Source organism: Ornithorhynchus anatinus, chromosome 4, assembly GCF_004115215.2.
Source record: "Ornithorhynchus anatinus isolate Pmale09 chromosome 4, mOrnAna1.pri.v4, whole genome shotgun sequence".
Lineage (NCBI taxonomy): Eukaryota > Metazoa > Chordata > Mammalia > Monotremata > Ornithorhynchidae > Ornithorhynchus > Ornithorhynchus anatinus.
Genome location: NC_041731.1, coordinates 75,838,637 through 75,861,582, shown reverse-complemented (window position 1 = coordinate 75,861,582; position 22,946 = coordinate 75,838,637). Strand labels below are relative to the sequence as shown.

At 44.5% G+C, this 22,946-nt stretch overlaps 1 non-coding gene across 1 annotated transcript; it reads left to right on the top strand.

The window, feature by feature from the left end:
* The first annotated feature begins 721 nt into the window (after positions 1–721).
* LOC114811669 lies at positions 722–859 on the top strand. The gene has a single exon (XR_003759365.1). It is a non-coding gene; the product is annotated as a small nucleolar RNA SNORA7 (small nucleolar RNA).
* Positions 860–22,946: the final 22,087 nt, after the last annotated feature.

The window sequence follows — 22,946 nt, the reverse complement described above, 5'->3', positions numbered from 1 at the left end:
CGGTATGCAGAGCACTGTATTAAGCACTGGGAAGAGTATAACAATATAATGGACACATTCCCCGTCCACAACGAGCTTACAGTCTGGAGGACTGTTAGCCTCAGAACAGACCAACCCAACATTTCTTGACTGAGTGTGTAATAATAATAATATTGATGATTATTCAGCACAGCACTGAATAATTACCACAGCAATAAATCATATTTACTTGCATATTCTTATACTCTGCCATTTCCCTTGTCTGTAATTTATTTTATTGTCTGTCTCCTCCAATATACTGTAACGGAGTAAGCTCCTTGTGAGTAAAAATCACCTCTACCAATTTTACTGTACTGTACTCTCCCAGGCACTTAGAACAGTGCTCTGCGTACAGTAGACATTCATTAAATACCACTGCTTGATTGATGACGGTTGCAACTAAGTGTTTACCACATGCTAAGCAGTGTGCTAAGCCCTGGGACACAGACAAGATAACCAGATCATCAGACTATCCTGTATACACCCTGGTGCTTAGCATAGTGCTTGCATATAGTAAACACTGAATGAATATTACAATTATTGTTATTGATTATTATGAGCAATCAATAGCATTTATTGAGTGCTTTCCCTGTGTAGATCACTTTTCCATAAGTGCTTGGGGGTTTACCATCTCTGCCTTCGAGGAGCTTAGAAACTAATGGACTAGATAGACCCTACCATAAATTACCGGTAAGAGAAGCAACTCCTCTCAGGGTCTCACCTGGAGAGTTTCCAATACTCTACCAGTCTCGTCTACAGGAGGGAGAGTCAAGCAGAGGCCTATCCGTTCCATTTCTAGCTCGGCCAGTGGCTAGCGAGTGGAAGGCCATCTGCTACAAGGCAAAACTCGCCCATGTTGGGCAGCAGCAGTAGGACGGAGAATCGAGGGCGGAAACTCAAGTTTACTGCACAGAAGGAGGCAGTGGTAAACTACGTCTGTATTTTTACCAAGAAAACTTTCTGGATCCACCATCAAAATGATTGCAGATGGAGAGCGGGGTGTTCTGGGAGAGATGTGTCCATGGTGTCGCTATAGGTTGGAAACAAATCGACGGCATAAGACAAGACAAGGGAAGCAATAGAAAATACAACTGTGGCTTAGTGGAAAGAGCACGGGCTGGGGAGTCAGAGGACCTAGTGTTCCAAACTCTGCTATACCACATAATAATAATAATCATAACAATCATCATCATAATGGTATTTGTTAAGTGCTTACCATGTGCCAGGCACTGTATTAAGCACAGGGGTAGATACAAGATAATTAGGTCGATGGCAGGCCCTGTCCCACATGAGACTCACAGTTCCCATTTTACAGATGAAAACACTTGTCTGCCTGAGGTCGCAGAGCAGACAAGCAGCGGAGCTGGGATTAGAACCCAGGTCCTCTGACTCCCAAGCCTCTGTTTTTTGCATTAAGCCACACTGCTTTCTCCCACTGGTCTGTTGTGTGACCGTGAGGATAAATAGTTATGGTCCCTGGAGAAAATGTCTGTATGGATCTTCAACGTAGCGTCTTTTCAGTCTACTTTTGAGATTGGAAGACTGCAGCCTCTCCTCTCTGGTCAATGTGGATGGGAGGCTGCTCTGTACTTCTCCTCGCTCAGTTCCTGGCCTGCAAGAAATCAGGTTTCAGATCGGTAAGAATTGGACCCAACAAATCATGATACTCATTGACCACAGCTGCTTGAGGCAGCAGGTCTGGCGGAAAAAAAACAGGAGGCTGAGAATCAGGAAACTGAGGTATTAGTCCCAGTCCCTCATTGGCCTGTTGCTTTGGGACATGAGGCAAATGAGGGCAGCGTGAGATAAGGAATGTAGAAGTGTTTCCCCAATATATATGCTGAACAAGTGACCTTTCCAAACAAGATCGGTGCTCCGAGCACTAGTGTTAGTTTGGCCTTTCAGTCTGTTGACAAGGGAGGGTAAGCATTTTGAACCTTTAAGCGAAAGGCTGATCCTGTGAACAATCGTAGGCCTTGTTTGAATCATTATCTGTCTCTCAGACTGGAACAAGGTAACCCTTCTTCTGCTCAGAAGGATGATCCGGCAGGGTGAGCTCAGAAGTTCACTATGACCTAAATCGGATTTTGGGCTAATGTGTCTACTTTTGCAAAGGTTATTGGGATTTTGAACGTTCGCAAGGGTCAGGCCCTTGGTTTTGTGTGAGGGAGTTGAGAGAGAATTCTTCACCTTGCTGGAAGTCATGACTTCAATGCCGGTGGAAGAGCAGTAGCATATAGGTTCCCCCTCCCCCTCCTGCCCCTCCACTTCTCTCCCGACCTCACACATGGTGACTCCATTATCGGCTTGGTCTTCTAGGTCAGAATGGACCCAGCAAGCTCTGCTCATTGGTGCCAGGAATGTCGCTCAAGGCGTTTGGCTCCGAGCCCAAAACCAGGGCTCAATGTGGGAGGGGTGACCTCTTAAATTTGAAAATGGGGTGGACTTCCACTTGGAAGGAGGCTCACAAGGATTGTGTGGAGTCACACTTCCTGCTCAAATGGGGGTGGGGGCGTGGAGAAGCAGCATAGCGTCGTGGGTAGAGCATGGGCTTGGGTGTCAGAAGGTTGTGGGTTCTAGTACTGGCTCCGCTGCTTGTCTGCCATGTGACTTTCGGCAAATCACTTCACTTCTCTGTGGCTCAGTTACCTCGTCTGTACCATGGGGATTGAGGCCATGAGCCCCATATGGGACAGAGACTGTGTCCAAATTAATTTGCTTGTATGCACCCCAGCACTTAGGAGAAAGCCTGGCTCAGAGTAAGCACTTAGCAAATACTATCATTACTATTATTAGGGGAGAGGTGAAGGTAATGGCTTAGTTTTCTAATGGTTTTTGTTGAATTCATACTTTGTGCCAAACAATGTACTAAACGCTAGGGTAGATACAAGCTAATCGGGTGGTACACAGTCCATGTCCTAGAAGGGGCTCACAGTCTTTGGGCCTTGTATACGTGGACAATATAGCGCCTGCCCATGCCGCTCCCCACGGAGCCGGTTCTCTTTCCAGCTTTCAACCCTCTCCTCTCTGAATCCTCCTCTCTGTTCTTTGTGCCACTGTGATAGCTAGTTTCCGATTCAAGGGGAACATCTAAACCCTGTGAGACAATCCTAAAGAACCCAGTGATATTCTTCTCTCCCCTCCTCTGCCTGCGCCGCTTTGGCGTACGGTGTAGTGGAAAGAACACAAAACTGAGAATCAGGAATCGTGCCTGACTCAAAATGTAAAGGGCCCACGGACCCTATAAATGCCATTCTGTTCAAGGTCATCATTGACCTATAAATCGACTACTCTATCTTAATCCTCTTTGAGCTGTCAGTGACCTCTGACACCAGTGACTTCTCCTTTCCCTGTAAAGGCTAATCTACCTTGGTTTTGCTGACACAGTTCTTTCCCGGCCCTCCTCTTCCACTTCCCACTCTCTAGCTGGGCATGCACCTCCCTGTTCTGACCTGAGTCCCCTATATTCTCCCAGTTCTACTCCCAGCTCTCTTCTTGCCTGTCGTGTGACCTTGGGCAGATCATTTAACTCCTCTGTGCCTCAGTTTCCTCAGCTATAAAATGGGGATCAAACAGCTGTTCTCCCTCTCCCTTAGACTGTGTGCCCCACGTGGGACAGGGACTGCTGGATCTGATTCTTGAATCTACCCCAGAGCTTAACACAGTGCTTAGCATAGTGCTTGGCACAGAGTAAGTGCTTAACAAACTATTTATTTGTTCATATTAATTTCTGTCACCTCCTCTAGATTGTCAGATCATTATGGGCAGGGAACATGTCTGCTAATTCTGTTGTACTGTACTCTCCCAAGTGCTTAGTGTAGTGTTCTGCCCATCATAAGTGCTCAATAAATACGAATGATTGATTGATTAACAAATAATGATAATAGCTGTGTCATTTTTTTCAGTGCTTACTATGTGCCAGGCACTGTTCTGAGTGCTGGGGTAGAAAAATTATAATCAAGTTGGATGACAACTTTTTCTCACATGGGGATCAAAGTTTAAGTGGAAGGGAAAACAGGTATTTTATTCCCCATTTTATGGTAGAGGAAACTGAGGCCCAGATAAGTGACATGATTTACCCAAGATCACACACAAGCAAATGGCAGAGCTGGGATTAGAATCCAGATCTCGAGACTTCCAGGCCCGGGCTCTTTCCACTAGGCCTCGATCCTTCCTGTTATTATGATTCTGACTATTACTGGGAAACTGATCAGTTTAAACTGCAGACAGAAAAGGCTCAGTGACACTCTGGGCCGTTCAATTTATCCTCGAGGCAGAGGGTTGATCTTGAAGAAATGAATCCGTCGAGATATTTGCTCCACTAGGTCTAATCCCCAGCTTCCTCTGGGGGAAGAGTTGGGTGCCAAGTGAGGCCAAATCAGTGGTAGAATTCACTGGGACGGGGAACTGAAAGGCGTTTAAGAAAAACAAAGTTTTGCCTTTGGGAATCGCTTAAAGAGTGCTCTTGCTGCCATTTTAGAAACCTCCCTCAGGAACGGCGGAAGCTTTTTACCTTCTGCTACCCGGGAATAGGGGAAACTTATTACCTTCTGGGTCCTGGGCGGGAGGGAAGCTTTTTACCTTCAGAGACCTGGGAACGGGGGAGGTTTTTTAGCTTTCAGGGACCTCGGCTAGAGGGAAGCTTTTAACCTCTTTGGACCTGGAGCTGGGGAAGCTTTTTACTTTCTGGGACCCAGGTTTAGACCTTTGGTTTTCCCTAGGAAAGCTGGCGCTCCATAACTACCGTGGAAGAATGTATTTCCTTTCCAGGGATCTGGGCTGGGATCTCGATGCCACTTTCCACTGCTGGCCTGTGCAGTTTCCCATGCTGGCTCTTGCTGAAGCTGTCTCCAATAAAGCATTACTGGGAAAAGGGGCTGGCCTGCTGAAGCCCCGGTTTGAGTTGGATTTCTCTTTTCTGACAGCCGACAGATCGACTGTTGACATTCTGATCCGGAAACTGCAGGGTCCTGGACTCACTGGCCGCTGGGCAACTCCGTATCACGCCAGGTCGCTTAAAAACAATTCAGAGGACAATGTGGTGGGCTTCTGGACCCCATTTAAAGTTCATTTTTAGCCACCAGCCTTTCACGGATAATAATAATAATGATGGGATTTGTTAAACCCTTAACTATGTGCCAGGCATTGTTCTAAGCACTGGGGTAGATACAAGATAATCAGGTTGGACAGTCCCTGTCCCATGTGGGGCTCACAGTCTTAATCCCCATTTTACAGATGAGGTAACTGAGGCCCAGAGAAGTGAAGTGACTTGCCCACAGTCACACAGCAGTCAAGTGGCAGAGCTGGGATTAGAGCCCATGACCTTCTGACTTCCAGGCCCGTGCTTTATCCACCACGCCATGCTGCTTATCAGGTTCATTTTAGCCAGATTCATGTAGGAAACGTGGAGACAAACAACCACATGTGAGCTGAATGTTCAATTTCCAAGTAATCTCTGCACAAATCTAATTCTTTTTTTTCCAAAAGAGAAAGAATCAAATCATCTTGGAGGAAATTATTTTATGTGACCCAAGGGTGCTATGTCGGGTGGGGAGAAAAGAGGGTCCAACACTCCACCCTCACTGGGAAGTGGAAGAGTTTGGAGCCAAAGAGGAATCACAGCTTTCTCCTCAGCCCACTGCCCCCCACCCCCGGCCAATGGCTAGACGGGAACAAGCAGCTACATCGCCTAGAGGACAGAGCCCGGACTTGGAGTCAGAAAGATCTGCGTTCAAATCCCTGCTCCACCATGTGTCTGCAGTGTGACCTTGGGTGAATCACTTAACCTCTCTGTGTCTCAGTTGCCTCATCTGTAAAATAGAGATTAAGATAGTTAATAATAATAATAATAATGCTGGTATTTTTTAAGCACTTACTATGGGCAGAGCACTCTTTTAAGCACTGGGATACATACAGGGTAATCAGGTTGTCCCACATGAGACTCACGGTTAATCCCCATTTTACAGATGAGGTCACTGAGGCACAGAGAAGTGAAGAAGTGAAGTGAAGAGCATGGGACTGAAAGTCAAAGAACCTGGCTTCTAATCCCATTTCTGCCACTTACCTGCTGTGTGAACTTGGCCAAGTCACCTAACTTCTCAGTGCCTCAGTCTCTTGATCTGTTAAATGGGGATTACATACTTATTCTCTCCTCCCAAATAGATTGCAAACCCCATTCGGGACAGGGATTGGATCAGATCAGTTTATATTTTATCTACTCTAGCATATACTACGGTCCTTAGCAAATACCATAAAAATAATTGACCATAGCACAGTGGATAGGGCACGGGCCTGGGAATCAGATGGTCATGGGTTCTAAAAGTTTTCTTGGTCAAAATGCAGAAGCATTTTACCACTGCCTCCTTCCACACAGTTAACTTGACTCTTCACCCTCGACTCTCTCCCACGCCGCTGCTGCCCAGCACGGGTGAGTTTTGACTTGTAGCAGATTATTTTCTGCTCGCTAACCACTGGCTAAACTAGGAATGGCATGGCTACCCTCTGCTTGACTCTCCCTCCCGTAGTTGAGACTGGTAGGGTACTGAAAGCTCTCAAGGCGACCCTGAGACGTGGCTTAACAAATACCATAATCAATTATTATTAAAATCAATTATTATTATTAACATCCCTGTTGGATTGCAGTCTTTGGCCCACCTGCAAACATTTGTTAAGCAATAGCTACTATTCTCCATTTCTTTGCAGAAGCAGGTAAAGAAAGATTCTTATTTCCATTTTATTCCAGGAAAATCAAGGCAGATAGGGACCAGGGCTTGACTAGGATACTGTCTGCCAGGCACACAGTCTCCTTAATCCCTTCTTGAATCTTTATCTGAACCTCTCTTGCTAGATGACTCTTCCTTCTGGCTGGATCACTGGGTAGCACGCTATTATAAGAATAATTGTGATATCTGTCAAGTGTTTTCTTGCAGCGTGGCTCGGGGGAAAGAGCACGGGCTTGGGAGTCAGAGGGCGTGGGTTCGAATCCCGGCTCTGCCACTTGTCAGCTGTGTGACCTGGAGCAAGTCACTTAACTTCTCTGTGCCTCAGTTACCTTATCTGTAAAATGGGGGTTAAGACTGTGAGCCTCATGTGGGACAACCTGTTTATGCTGTATCTCCCCCAGCGTTTAGAACAGTGCTCTGCACATAGTAAGCGCTTAACAAATACCAACATTATTATTATTACCAAGCACTGTACTGAACAATCAACCCATCAGTCATATTTATTGAGCACCTACTGTGTGCACAGCACTACACTATGCTTTTTGAGAGAGTACCAAATGAGAGAGTGGTAGGGCTGTTCCCTGCCCACAAGGAGTTTACAGTCTAGAGGGGGAGAGAGAAGCACTGGGTTAGATAGACTACAAGTAGAGAAGCAGCGTGGCTCAGTGGAAAGAGCATGGGCTTTGGAGTCAGGGCTCATGAGTTCAAATCCCAGCTCTGCCACTTGTCAGCTGTGTGACTGTGGGCAAGTCACTTAACTTCTCTGTGCCTCAGTTCCCCAAGCAGCGTGGCTCAGTGGAAAGAGCACGGGCTTTGGAGTCAGAGGTCATGGGTTCAAATCCCGGCTCGGCCATTTGTCAGCTGTGTGACTTTGGGCAAGTCACTTAACTTCTCGGTGCCTCAGTTACCTCATCTGTAAAATGGGGATTAAGACTGTGAGCCCCACGTGGGACAACCTGATTTCCTTGTGTCTACCCCAGCGCTTAGAACAGTGCTTGGCACATAGTAAGCGCTTAACAAATACCAACATTATTATTAAAATGGGGATTAAGACTGTGAGCCCCACGTGGGACAAGCTGATTCCCCTCTGTCTATCCCAGCGCTTAGAACAGTGCTCGGCACATAGTAAGCGCTTAACAAATACCAACATTATTATTATTATTATTATTAGATTAGACACATTAGTAACAATTATGGCACTTGTTAAACGCTTCCTATGTGCCAAGCACTGTTCTAAGCACTAGGGTAGAAACAAGTTAATCAGGTTGGGTACAGCCTCTGTCCCGCATGGGGCTCACACTCTTAATCCCCCTTTTACAGATGAGGTAACTGAGGCCCAAAGAAGTTAAGTGACATGCTCAAGGTCACACAGCAGACACGTGGTGGAGCCCAGATTAGAATATCCATTCTTCTGAATCCCAGACCCGTGCTCTACCTACTAAACCATGCTGCTTCTCCCTTGTCCCATATAGGGCTCACAATCTAAGAGGGAGGGAGAGCAGATGTTTAATTCCCATTTTACAGCTGAGGAAACTGAGGGGCCCAAAGTGACTTGCCCGAGGTCACATAGAGGGCAAGTAGTGGAGCTAAGATTAGAACCCAGGCCTCTGACTCCCAGTTCTGTGCTCTATCCAGTAGGCCACGCTGTTACCCCCAGCATAGGCCTGGCAATCCCATTGGTGAAGGGGTTTTCCAGATCCGTGACCTTTCAGGCCTCAACCATCCTTCCCTGTGACCTCCCCATCCCTTTGCTTTCTAGATCTCTCCAAACACTTAGTACAGTGCTCTGCACACAGTGAGTGCTTAATAAATGCCATGGATGGATAGATGATTCTTCTCTGAGATGCACTTAAAATCTCTCTATATTGTAAAACTGACTTGAAGCAGCATGGCCTAGTGGCAAAGGCACAGATCTGGGAGTCAGAGGCCTGGGTTCTAATCCCAGTCTGACACGTGTCTGCTGTGTCACTCTATGTCTCAGTGCCTCAGTTACCCCATCTGTAAAATTGGGATGAAGACTGGGATGTGGACAGTGTCCAACCTGATTGCTTGTATCTACCCCGGTGCCTAGTACAGTGTCCTCAACATAAAGCACTTAATAAATACTGTTAATTTAAATGCACCCTAATAATAATAATACTTTGTTAAGCACTTACTATGTCAAGCACCGTTCTAAGCGCCGGGGTAGAGCCAAGCAAACCAGGTTGGACACAGTCCCTGTCCCACCTCACTTTGAAGAACTAGAATCATCCGATCTTGGGAGGAGAGAGGTCTCAGCCTATGTCAAATGGCCTGAGTTATGCACACAAATTACTTTCATATGCCTCCTCTCCGCCTTCCTTTCTTGGAAGCATTCCTCACACATGCTGAGCCTTGGTGGGAAAACACAGGACTCTCTGTTCAACAAACTCATTGACCTTGAAGGTTGCCATGTACACAAATAACACGAGCTCTTGGTGAGAAAATACGCAGCACCTTACAGAGATGCTCCCGGCCAACTCTGTCTCGAAAGTTTTCCATTTTAGCAAGTATCCTGAAGCGATGAACCTCGGAAAAGGACCCATGAAAGGTGGGAGATTTTCTGGGTGAGAGATTCGATGAAGCCTCCTCTTCTTCCTCAAATAGTGATTTTATTTATTGATATCTTTTGGCCAGCACCATCTTTCCAATTTTGTTTGTGAAGACACAGCTCATTTCTCTTTAAGAGGATATTCTCTGGGATGAATAATTTTCTTTAGAGCAGAGCAAAAGGCCAACACATTTTTAAGTATAAGGTAACCGAATCCTGACACCCGTAACGACAATACGTCGGATTTTTCACATAAAGATCTTGAAGCTCTTTCCAGAGGGCAGGAATCTAATATGTGCCGCACTCTGACATTTGGAAAAGTGCAATGAAAATAAAAAATATTGTACTCTCCCATGTGCCAAAGTATTGTATTTATCAGGTGCTTGGTATAGTGGTCTGTACCAAGATTGAGCCGAAGAAAAATGTTAGGAAGACTTGCTATGAAGAACCTGGAAAAAGTCATGAAATGTGCTGTTGTAGCAGTTGCCATAAAGATACAAATGGTCAACTCTGTGGTGTTTCCAGTGACACTGTATGGATCCGAAAGCTGGGCAGTGAAAAAACAGGATAGAAAGAACATCGATTTTTTTGAAATGTGGTGTTGGAGAAGGCTTTTACGAATACCGTGGACTGCTCAAAAAACAAACAAATGGATTTTTGGAGTGAATTAAACCAGAAAGGGCTTTGGAAGGCCAAATGACTTGACTTAGATTAGCGTATTTTGGACACATAATCAGGAGGACTAATTCTCTGGAGAAGACACTAACCCTAGGAAAAGTCCAGGGAAAAAGTGGAAGTGGCAGACCAGCAGCTAGATGGACAGAGACCATAACAATAACAGCAGAACCATTAGACAGGTTGTGGATTATGGCAGAGGACAGGACATTCGGGAGGATGTATATCCATCAAGTCGCTATGAATGGAAATGACTCGATGGCATTTAAGAATAATAATAATAATGCAGTGCTTTGCACCTAAGAGGTGCTCGATAAATCTGACGAATAAACCAATAGATCGATATATTGATTAGCGGCCATGATTGTTCATCCATTCTTTCACTTTCATCAGAATTTACACACAGCTACCATCTGTAGACCATTGTACTGGGTGTTTGGGAGCACCCAATAAAAATAGAGCATGGCATACCTGCCCTTGAGGCTCTTAAAATCTGAGCGGAGGATGCAGACAATCACAAATAATAATAACAATAATAATGATAATAATAATAATAGTATTAACCACTTACTCTGTGCCAAGAACTGCTGTACTGAACACTGGGGTGGATACAAGAAAATCGGGTCGGACACAGTCCCTGGCTCTCACTGGGCACACAGTCTAAGTCGGAGGGAGAACAGGTATTTGATCTCCACTTTACAGATGAGGAAACTGAGGGCAGATCGTGTGCATACAATAGGCAGAGGAGACCCCTCCATGGGGCTGACGGGAGCGATGGTCCCTCAGTTTGATTCCCCAACTGGTTTATCCAGCCTCTGACAAGACTGAGGGTTTCCAGTCAAGGCAGAAAAAGGCTCAAAAGGGTTGCTTTTTGACCAATTTGTTCTTTGAAGCGAGTGTTATCATAATCTTCTTCTCCCCCAATCAATCAATCCGTCAAAAATATTTATTGATCACCTTCTCTGTACACAGCCCGCCTTAAGCTCTTGGAAGAGTACAACAGCATTAACCGACAGGATCCCTGCCCTCAACTACCTTACAATCTACCCTTCTCTTCACATTCCCCCCTACCCCGACCATGCTCAAATTGCAGTGTTGACAACACCGACAATGGGAACACACAGGACAATCCACTGGACTAGCAGCAGTAAGCATGCATGAACAAATGAGTGAGTGAGTACATGGAATGAATGAATCGCTAACCCCCCAATTGCTAAGGGTGGCTCCCCTCTAGAAGTTAAGCATTTTAATAATAACAATAATAACAATAATAATAATGGTATTTGTTAAGCGCTTACTATGTGTCAAGCACTGTTCTAAGAGCTGGGCTAGATACAAGGTAATCAGATTGTCTCATGTAGGGCTTACAGTCTTAATCCCCATTTTCCAGATGTGGTAACTGAGGCACAGAGAAGTTAAGTGGCTTGTCCAAGGTCAAACGGTAGACAAATGACAGAGCCGGGATTAGAATCCACATCCTATGAATCCCAAGCTCGAGCTTTTTCCACTAAACCATGCTGCTGCTCGTGGACAGGATTCTTTCTACCAAATCCATTGGATTGTACTCCCCCAAGCACCTAGTTTAGTTTAGGTGACTGTGTCTACTGCTTAATAACAGTTGGGATATTTGTTAAGTGTTTACTATGGGGCAAGCACTATATTAAGCATGGGGTTAAATACAAGCTAAATCAGGACAGGCTACAGTTCCTGTCCTCCATATGGCTTCCAGGCTAAGTAGGGTGGAGGATAGGTATGGATTCTCATCCTCTGGATGGTAAATTTGTTACATACAGGGAAAGTGTCTGCTAATTCTTTTGTATTTCTACTGTCCCAGAGCACAGTTCAATGCCCTGCACATAGTAAGAGCTCAATAAATGCCATTGATTGAATCTTCATTTTACAGATGAAGAAACTGAGGCACAGGGAAGTTAAGAAGCAGTACTTCCCAAGCCCTGCAGTTGCTTTGCTGGAAAGGGCCAGGCCCTGGGAATCAGGAGTCTTGGGTTCTAGTTCTTGTTAGATAAATAGAAGAATTTCTGCTGAGACTATGTCATCAGGAACCTAGGAAGATTTTTGACAGAAAAGCCACCTGGGGTGTTCCAGGAGGTGGATATACCCATCAGGAATCCTGTAAAAGCCTACCAAAACCCTGGAAAATAATAATAATAATAATGATGGTATTTGTTAAGCACTTACTATGTGCTAAGCAGTGTTCTAAGCACTGGGATAGATACAAGATCAGGTTGTCCCACGTGGGGCTCACAGTCTTAATCCCCATTTTACAGATGAGGTAACTGAGACCCAGAGAGGTGAAGTGACTTGCCCAAAGTCACACTGCTGATAACTGGCTGAGAAGGCAGCAGTGACTAGCAATGAGGGACCATTTATTCATTCATATGTATTGAGTGTTTATTGTGTGCCGAGCACTGTACTATGTGCTTGGAAAGTACAATGCACCAATAAAGACAGACAATCTCTGCCCACAATGGGTTTAGAGTCTAGAAGGGGAGGCGACAAGACATCAAAACTAGTAAAGAGGGGTGGTCTGAGGCGAGTCACTGGGGGCTCACCTGCACCTCCCACCCCCTGCCCCTAATTCCCTGAGGATCCAGCCCAGACTGCAGGGCCAGCGACTCCCTCTCTCCATCCCGAAGCCCCTTGGGGTCGAACCCAGAAACCTCTTCCCAGCTCCCAGCTGGCTTCAAGACCTGAGGACCGGTTAGGGCCTGCCCCCCACTCTCCACCCCACCCACTCCTCAATGTTTGTAGTACCTAGTACTGTTTCCTCTTTTTCCTCCTTCTCTCGCTTTTCATTTGAAGCTTTTGCTCATAAGAAGCTCTTTTTCATACGCCGCCCACTCCTCAGTGTTTGTAGTACCCAGCACTATTTTCTCTTTTTCATCCTTCTCTCTCTTTTCATACAAAGCTTTTGCTCATAAGAAGCTTTTTCTCTTTTTCCTCCTTCTCTCTCTTTTCATATGAAGCTTTTGTTCAAAGAGAGCTACTCTCTTCCTAATGGCAGAAGACCACAAAGATCTGGTCTCAGTAACCGACTTCCAGTTTTCAGCAGGGATACAGCATTGAATGAGGCTTTCTTTGACCATGACCTTAAAATCCTTCCTCTGTCTTTCTTCATTTCAGCCTCCCAACTTTAGTTCCCTATATAGTGGCTGGTTGGGTATCCTGTCTCACTCATACTCCTCTCGGTTCCCAGCCAGTGGAGCTGTGCTGAAGTGAGCATAGCTTCAGTGCTAAGAGATTTAATCCATTCCAGAACTTCATGTACCATGATCTTTTTTTGCTATTTGGTATGAAGCATATGGTTCTTAGATGGCCCTGGTGGAACGGCTCAAAAGCCTGCATGGGGTCCAGATCACACGGCTGTAGACAAGGTGGGACCACTCTATTGCTCTGTAGACCTCGAATTTGGTCTGGAGATAGATAGAAGGCTGCCATCACACTCCACTTGACAGTCTCCCAAAGAATGCACTGGACTTCTTGATTTGGTTTTCCATTTTCCTGTCTATCCCCCCAAATAAATAGGGTGTGACTGAGTGATGGATTAATTAATGGATTGATTGAGGCTCAGAAAGAGGGGGATGTCACGATACGGGTTGTATTCAGTGTGGATTTGCTGACTGTGATGATCTTTTTACGGTCTTTGGGGTAAGTAGATGCCAAATCGGAGATTGTGTTTGCCAGGGGATGGCTTGTTTTGTCACCACAGGTGGGTGGAAGACCTGGTCTGTGTGCTCCTGCAGTCATGTGATCCTTGGGCGGTACTACTTTAATCATTTCTGATGCAACTAGTTCTATTTTGATGTCAGTCCTTCTTGTCTCCCTCCTAGCATCACCCAGGAAGTCTTTGGAGTACTGGACTAGAGGCCTTATTTATCTGTTTGATCTTTGTTCTTGCCATGCGACCTTGGGCAAGTCACTTAACTTCTCTGTACCTCAGTTTCCTCATCTCTAAAATGGGGATTAAATATCTCTTCTCCTTTCCTCTTAGACTGTGAGCCCCATGTAGCACAGAGACTACGTCCAATCTGATTATCTTGTAACTACTCCAGTGCTTGGCACATAGTAATTCCTGAATAAATACTGCAATTATTACCTATGCACTGGAGTCATAGAAGGGGAGGTCATTTTTCTTGGCTTTTCACATGATCAATGGTCTTTCCATGGGTAGTGAGCTAAGCTTAAACTTCACGGCCTGATGAAGAGACAGAATTGAGCCCACTGTCTTCCCAATACATGTTCTAGATGCAGTGGCTTCTCTCAGGTCACTGCTGAGGAAGGGGAAACACAGCTCCAGCAGAACTTTTGTGAAAAATTCTCAGACTTTGTGTTCTGACCAGCCTCATGGGGTCTGGGCCACTCTTTGACTTTCCTAGTATAAGTTCTTCATCATCATCATCACCATCACTGTCACCATCACCACCTTTGATAGTACTTGAGGACCTATGGTGAGTGGTGAACTGTACTAGGCATTTGGAAGAGTACCCCAGAAATAAAAAAGACACGGTTGCTGCCCCTCACAGAGCTTACAGTACAATGGGGGAGACAGGCAAGTACAATTTGAAGATAGATGGAGCTGGAAATGCACACACACACACACACATGGGGTGGGGTGGCGTGGGGAGGTGCATTTGGATAACCTGACCTGGAGCTGAGAATATTAACTGGGAAAGGTTTCTTGGAGAAGAAACACCATAGCCTAGTGGATAGAGCTTAGGCCTAGAAGTCAGAAAGTCGCGGGTTCTAATCCCAGTTCCGCCACCTGCTATGTGACCTTGGACAAGTCACTTAACCTCTCTGTGCCTTGGTTCCTTCTTCTATAAAATGAGGTTTAAGATTGTGAGCCCTACATAGATCCAACCCAATTCGCTTTTATCCGCCCCAGTGTTTAGTACGGTGCCTGGTACATGGTAAGAGCTACACAAATACCACAGTGGTTATTATTATTATTAGGCGAAGCATTTCCAGAGGGACTTGGAAGCTTGGAGAAACATAATCTGGCCCCTTTGAATGGAAAGATAGTCCTAAAGACTTGACCAGAGATGGGAGAGTTGATAAAGAAGCACAATAAGTAGGCCAGTTGAGAATGAATGAAGAGCACAGGCTTGAGAGCAGATGATAAGAAGGGCAGATGGGCAGAAAGAAGAGAATTGATAGAAAGCCTTAGTTGTTTAGGACTTTTAAAAATGTTTAATGCATGCCAAGCACTGGGAGAGATACAAGATAATCCTGGTAGACACTTTGCCAAATAGGACATACAGTCTAAGAAGTAGGTAGACCTTATACTTTATCCCTATTTTCTAGCTGAGGACACTGAGTCCCAGAAAGGTTGAACTTGTCTCATAAAGCAGAGTGTCACTGGCCCCTGGTTCATACCATACCATCATTATTATTATTACCAACCAGGACCTTTTGGATCGGGGGAGCCTCAGTGACACATAGTAGAGTTCAAACCACACCTCTGATCACCAAGGTTACTGGGACAAGTTTTTTACTTAGCCTGACCAACGTGCAAGGGAGTGACACATACACACTCTCACTCACTCCACCACCCAAGGGTCCAATACCAGTGTGTGATCAAAGGAGCATTTTGCCAATGCTTCTTTCTGCTTCCAAGTCCTGCTGCCTTCGAGTACTGCTCTCCTGCTGCTTCAGTGCTTGCTTTTCTCTACGTCTCAGCGTGCCTCTGTACTGCCTCTGAGTGCACCCTTATGAATCAAAGCTACCGCCCTTTCTTTATCTGCCTTAGACATGGCAGCTGAAGCTCTGCATGGCAGTCATTGATTGGTCCAGGCCCGTTACTGGGTAGAACAGAGAGAGAAACCACCCCCCCCACCAAAAACCCCAAGCTCTGATTCCCCCCCACAGGCCCACATTCACTTGCCTTGAATGAAGCCCATCAGCGTTTTTCCCAGTCTCTTCCTCGTTGTTGTTGTTCGTGGGATCACAGTCGCTAATAAGGCAGCTTGTTGTGGGCTCATCACACAGAGCAATGACAGAGAGGGACTGGGATTTCCATTCTCCTGCTTCCGAATCTAGATGCTTTCAACTAGGCCTCAGTGGGTCTCGACTCCAGTTTTCACCACATTTAGACCAGCCTGAAGGCAAGATGTTGCGTCTGTCCCTTCCAAGCAAGTATTGTTTTTGAAGGTATTTGTTATGCATTTACTATTTGCCAGGCACTGTACTAAGGTGCTGGAGTAGATACAAGATAATCAGATTGGACAGAGTCCATGTCCCACGTGGGGTTCACAATCTTAATCCCCATTTTACAGATGAGGTAACTGAGTCACAGAGAAGTGAAGTTACTCTCCCAAGGTCTGCCAGTAGACTAGTGGTGGAGATGGGATTAGAACCCAGGGCCTTCAGATTCCCAGGCCCATGCTTTTTTCACTAGGTCTCTCTGCATAACCTAATCAATGTATAAACTCTGATGTTTCTGGATTTCACTCCTCCAAAGCCTCAAACTAGGATGCTATGCTATCCCAGCACACATCCCAATATAGAACCAGAGGAAACATGAGGACGTTTAATCATTTTATGCTAGACCACCGTAGGTTGATTTCAAAGGCTTTTTGGGTGGGTAGAGGCCTTTCACTAAAACTGCAGCTGCCTTTTCTTATACATTTTGGAGGTCTCCCATTCTTCTCTTTGTAGGAGATAGAAAACCACATCTCTAAAACCATATTAAAAAAAAAATCTACAAACCCCGGTGATTAAGAAAACATTTTCAAAATTAACTGTCCCAACCAATTCTATTAAAAGAAGATTTGAGGGACTTTTTCTTTTTTTTTTTTTTTGGTTCTGCTCTTTTCTCTTTCCAAGTTTGAAGGGCTTGTTCCAAATAAGGAAGACTTTTGTCAGAATCCTCACACATTGACTGGTCGACCATTGTCTAGTCTATGAAGAATAGTTTGTTCTTTTTTTCATCAGCATTTTAGTCTTCTTACCAGCAAGAACTAGGCTCAAATGTTTTGGAAAGGGGAATTCATAGATTTTATCAATTCTTTCCATGGTCAACTCTGGGCAGTCACCACTGTTGGGCTTTTGGAGAGGTCTCAGTATATGGGGAAGCAGGGTGGCCTAGTGACAAGAGCGTGAGCCTGGGAGCCAGGAGACCTGGGTTCTAATCCCAGGCCCTGCCTGCTGTATGACCTTGGGTGAGTAACTTCACTTCTCTGTTCCTCAATTTCCTTAACTGTAAAAGGAGCTTAAATTCCTGCTTTCCTCCTACTTAGGTCACGAGTACTACGAGGGAAAGAGCCTGGGCCCAACCTGGTTATTGCATAGCTACCCCAGCACTTAGTACAGTCCTCGGAACATACCAAGCGCTTAACTAATACCACAGGGATTTTTAAAATTTTACTTGGTTTTGTGTCCTTCCTGGGATGGCAGCTGCTTTCTAAGGATCCCGGCCTTCCCTTCCAGCCCTTCCTGCTTCTCTCCCATAGATTCTTCAGCTCCTTTTCAGTTGAGCTAAAATGACAGCATAATAGAACTGCCGACGGTCAGTTTCCAGAAAACAATGAAGGATCTTGAGGAGGAACAATCACCGAATGGAGCACTTTTAAGAAACCAAAGATAAAAGTGTCTCAATTCTTGGCGGGTTAAGGAGACGTTCCGTGAGGAGGGATGATATGACTGTTATCTTGACACCGTACTCTCCCATGTTGAAACTGTTTATGAGAAACAAACATCATGTGAAAAACAGATTGCCAGACACTAAGTAAATCACTCTAAAGAGTAACGAGTCAAGTATTGCCAGTTTTACCCACATTGTCATTGTTATGATGTAACGCATTCCTCATGACTGATATTGTATCCAAATTTGGGCACAAAACCTTCTCTTGATCAGTTGGCTGAGATTCCTTGATTTATAACTCACCACACACCCACAATCCCTCCTCCTCTGTCCCGTCCGCCCCTCCGCCCCCGCCAACCCCCGCACACACACAAACTGGGGAAAATCCTAGAACGATTGGGTATTAAAAAGGTGTGCAGAGATTATACAAACTGTAAATTTTATCCCCAGCCCGGTCCAATAAACTGCCGTAATCCTCTAAGCCCTGCTAGTAATGATTAATAAACATTTGGCGTGCTCAACATATGGAAGAACCGTCCCATCTGGACCATTTAAAACTGGGACATCGACTTTATCTTTGTTTATTTCATCCTTAGCTAAAAGGCTTATTATGAATTGCAATAATCCAAGAAGCCAACCATGGAAGACAAACTCTTTAGATAAAACCAAAAAAGCAAGTTTTGTAACCGAGGACCAGATGTATTTTGGGGTTTTGCCCCTGTGCATATGCAGCCGAGCTTTTCAAGTGGTGAAGATTTGCATGTTTGTTTTGCAATACTAATGAATATGTTTTTGATTTACATTTTAGAAAATGGAAACTTTTATCTTCTTAAGGCTTTGTAACTTAATGACTTCCAGAAGACGGTTTGGTGTCCTCTTTTAACCCTTCACCATGGAAAACGTATCACTTTCTGAGGCATAATGCTCTATCTTGCTTCAGCACACGGAACGAAACCCAGAAGATATGCGACTCTGTCTTTCGTTTGCTGCTGGAATGGCATGAGATGGAAAACCTCTTATTTCCAATCTAGTGAAAACATATGTAAATGGCAAATTATTTTAAAAGCAACTCCTGGGGTTCAAAAAATATGACTGCACAGATGATATTTATATTAGATAAATAAAGACAAGTCTTTTGAAAAACATTCCTTTCAGAGGTACGATCTATTGTATTGATTCAATTTCCTTAGAGATAAAGATAGTTTTAATGGGACAAGGAAAACTTTTATTGAATATTTGCTTCCAGTAGAGTGAACACAGCCCTGACTTTATGAAGCATTTTTTCTGCCTTTGATTTTCTGGGGAGACGTGATGGGGAAAACAATTCTTGAATAAAAGATTGTTTTTCATAGGTTCCTTTCTTGAGAATTTCATTTAACAAGAGTCCTATCAGAAATGAAAAATTGTCATCAGAGGAAAACAGAACATTTTAAAGCCTCAGATAATGAGCTTTGCACTCTTGTGGACTGATAAATCAGTTTAAATTCTTCCAATTGTTTGGCCAGATTATGGTAGAAAAATGAGCATGCCTTTAAAGCCCATGTTCTTTGTATTTGGGCCATGAAATCTCTTAAACCTGACTTCTAGTCCCATCTGCTACCTTCCTGATGTGTGACCGTGGGCAAGGGACTCACCTGCTCTGTGCCTCAGTTTCTTCACCTGTAAAATGGGAATTGAATGCGTGTTCTCCTTCCCCCTTAGTCTCTGAGCCGGTGAGACAGGCACTGTCAGAATGGATTTTCTTGTACCTCCCATAGCACTTAGTACAGGACTTGGCACGTAATCAGAGCTGAATAGATTAAAAATATATTATTATTAATAATAATAATAATAATAATAATGGTATTTGTTAAGTGCTTACTATGTGCCTGGCACATAGTAAGCACTAGGGCGTATACAAGCGCACCGAGTTAGACCCAATCCCTTGTCTCACATGGGGCTCACAGTCTCAATCCCCATTTTATAGATGAGGTGACTGTGGCACAGAGAAATGAAGTGATTTGCCTAACATCGTCAGCAGACAAGAGGCGGAGTCAGAATTAGAATCCATGACCTTCTGACTCCCAGGCCTGGTCTCTACCCAGTAAAACATGCTTCTTCATCCTGATCATGAAATAGAACTATTTTGGGCTAGTTCTGCCATAAATAGCTGAAAAGATCAGTTAGATATATTGTGGCAGCTTCCAGTGGTAGAGTGATCAGGACTTGTGCTCTAGACTGCAAATCCGCTATGGGCAGGGAACATGTCTACCAACTCCCTTATAAGGTACTCTCCCAAGCGCTTAGTACAGTGTTCTGCACACAGTAAGTGCTCAATAAATGCAACTGATTGATTGACTCATTGAATTAACTTGTTGTTTCGTTATATAATCTCTAAACCTGTTTGAACAAAACATTTCTAAATCCCAAACTTCACTCTGGGAGAATATTGACTCAGCCAGCCCCATTGTAAATATGAAGCTATTACTTTCCAGAACAAGTTTAATAAGTAAAGTGTGACTACGCAGTGCTAGATTCAGGGTTGTCCTCTTTGACTGCTGCACAGCCATTCTCCTTGACTACGCCTTACCCTGTTGTCCTTGCTGGCTATCTCTTGATGCATGTTCTCCCAGGCGCCTAGTACAGTGCTCGGCACACAGTAAGTGCTCAATAACCTCCACTGATGATGATGATAATGATGAGGATGAAGATGTCACCGTGCTCAGAGGAATCAACTACTGTCAAAACAACTCAGGCTTGTGTTCTGCAAGAGGTAGGATATACCTATTCCCTCTGGTTAATGCTGTCCGAGCAATGCTTGCTTGAATGGCAGGAACCAAGAATGAACCCAACTATCTTTCCACTGACACAGTGTGCAAAACATTCTCTCCCAACAAGACACACTCAAGGATACAATCTATTATACTTTTTTAATAAACTGTAAGCTTCCACTCTAGACTGTAAACTCCTTGTGGGAAGGGAATGTGTCTACCAACCCTCTCATATTGTACTGTCCCAAACTCTCAGCCCATTGCTTGGCACAGAACAAGCCCCCAGTAAATACCATTGATTGATTGATTGATTAACACCCTGGGCTTTCAAATCACAAAACTGGAAAAGTGGTATAAGAATTTCTCCTTCAATCTTCTAATAAGTAGACTCTTTTAGCCCCCATATTTTATGGGATTTATAGTATTGAAAATCAGAACTTGAATTGTTCAGAAATTGCTTGTGGAGGGAAAGCAAAAATCTATTATTATGATTATTGTTATCGTTATTATCATCTACCGTTAAGAGATGGCTATGTGTCAAGCACCATTATAAGTGCTGGGGGAGATACAAGATACTCAGGTTGGACACTTTCCTTGTCCCTCATGGAGTTCACAGTCTAAGGAGAAGCGAGAAATGTAATTCCCATTTTAGGGTTGAGGAAACCGAGGCACAAAGAAGCTAAGTGACTTGCCCAATGTCACACGGCAAATGTGTGACAAATGTCACAAACAAATGGTAGACCCAGGGTTAGAATCCAGGCCTTCTGACTCCCAGGCCCATGTTCTTTCCACTAGGCCGTGGTGGTTCTCAAGATTAAAATCACGATTAAGGGTGGAAATTAGTTTTAGTTGTAGTTTTCCGGTGTAAGTATTGACTAACCAACTTCCACCTCATGGCCTTTCCCTGGTCTTCCCCTTTTCCTGGTCTGCCTCATCCCCAGCCCTTCCCACTGAGTCGAGAGCTTGAAAGAGACACAGCTAGAGCCAACCTCCCTGTATATTGAGTCAAAGTGTTTTCTGGAAGTGGGGCCCTGAATTTATTCATGATAATAGTAATAATAATAATTATGGTATTTGTTAAGCGCTTACTATGTTTCAGGCCCTGTTCTAAGCACTGAGATGGATACAAGCAAATTGGGTTGGACTCAGTCCCTGTCCCATGTCGGCCTTACACTTTTAATCTCCATTTTACAGATGATGTAACTGAAGCACAGAGAACTCAAGTGACTTGCCCAAGGTCACACAGCAGTCAGGTAGGGGAGCCAGTATTAGAACCCAAGACCTTCTAACCCCCAGGCCTGTGCTCTATCCGCTATGCCGTGCTGTTTATCCTATTAAGAATAAAGTGACCCATCATCCCCCATTCGGTGGGACAGTCTCATATTTGTGGGAAACCATTCTGCCATTCAAAAAGCTTCATTCATTCATTAATTCGATCATTCAATAGTATTTATTGAGCTCTTACTGTGTTCAGAGCACTTTACTAAGCGCTTGGGAGAGTACAATATAACAATATAGCAGACACATCCCTTTCCCACGATGAGCTCACAGTCTAGAGGTGGAGACAGACATTAATATACAGAAATAAATAAAACGGAAGACAGAGAAGGATGTCGTGCTACGGCAGACGCCCTAGTTGCCCCAGCCACCTGCCCGACAATCCCAGGACTGAGAGACAGCCACCTAGACATCCGTCACTGCACTTTTACTTATACAGGGGAGGAAAACAGAATATTCACATTTGGACTCTACCCTGCAAGCTCTTTCTCTAGCCTGTGAGCTCCTCCTGGGCAGGGAACCCAATGTCTACCAATTCTGTTCTCTTGTACTCTCCCAAGTGCTTAGTGAGCTACTCAGCACATAGTAAATGCTCAATAAACATGATTGATTGATTAATTTGGGCTTCTCTAAAAATAAAAAAAATCAATTTTTTTCAAAACAGAATCCAACTCTGTGAAAAAAATTCTAAGCTCCATCTGTCAGATTCAACTTTACCGGACTATTGTGTCAGCTTGTACTTCTGCACACCTGTGGCTTGGTAATGACTAGGGCTGACCTCCCTACCCCCCGGGTCAGAAGCCACAATTCAAAGCTGGATAACACGGTAAGTTTCACTTTGACCCGGGTTCACGTCCACGTGTGACAAAACTAAAACCAACAATTTCAGATTTGTGATGCCTTGTATGCCAACCTGATATAATCGGATTAGTTAACCTTGCATTCATTATCGCTCTTGTGGAATCTGTTGGATTAGGATCCTGGCCACAAATCATCAGCATCAGCATCAACTACTGAACATCTACAATGCACAGAACACTACGTTGGTTGCCCGCAGTGCAGAGTACACTCCACTCGGAGCTTATATCAACCCATGCAATTATAGGTCTGGACTGTAAGCTCACTGTGGGCAGGGAACATGTTTACCGTTTTTTTAAAATCGTATTTGTTAAGTGCTTCCTATGTGCCAGACTCTGTCCTAAGTGCTGGTGAAGATACAAGCTAATGGACCCAGTCCCCGATCTACACGGGGCTCATAGTTTTAATTCCCACTTTACAGATGAGGTAACCGAGGCACAGAAAAGTGAAGTGACTTGCCCAAGGTCACACAGCAG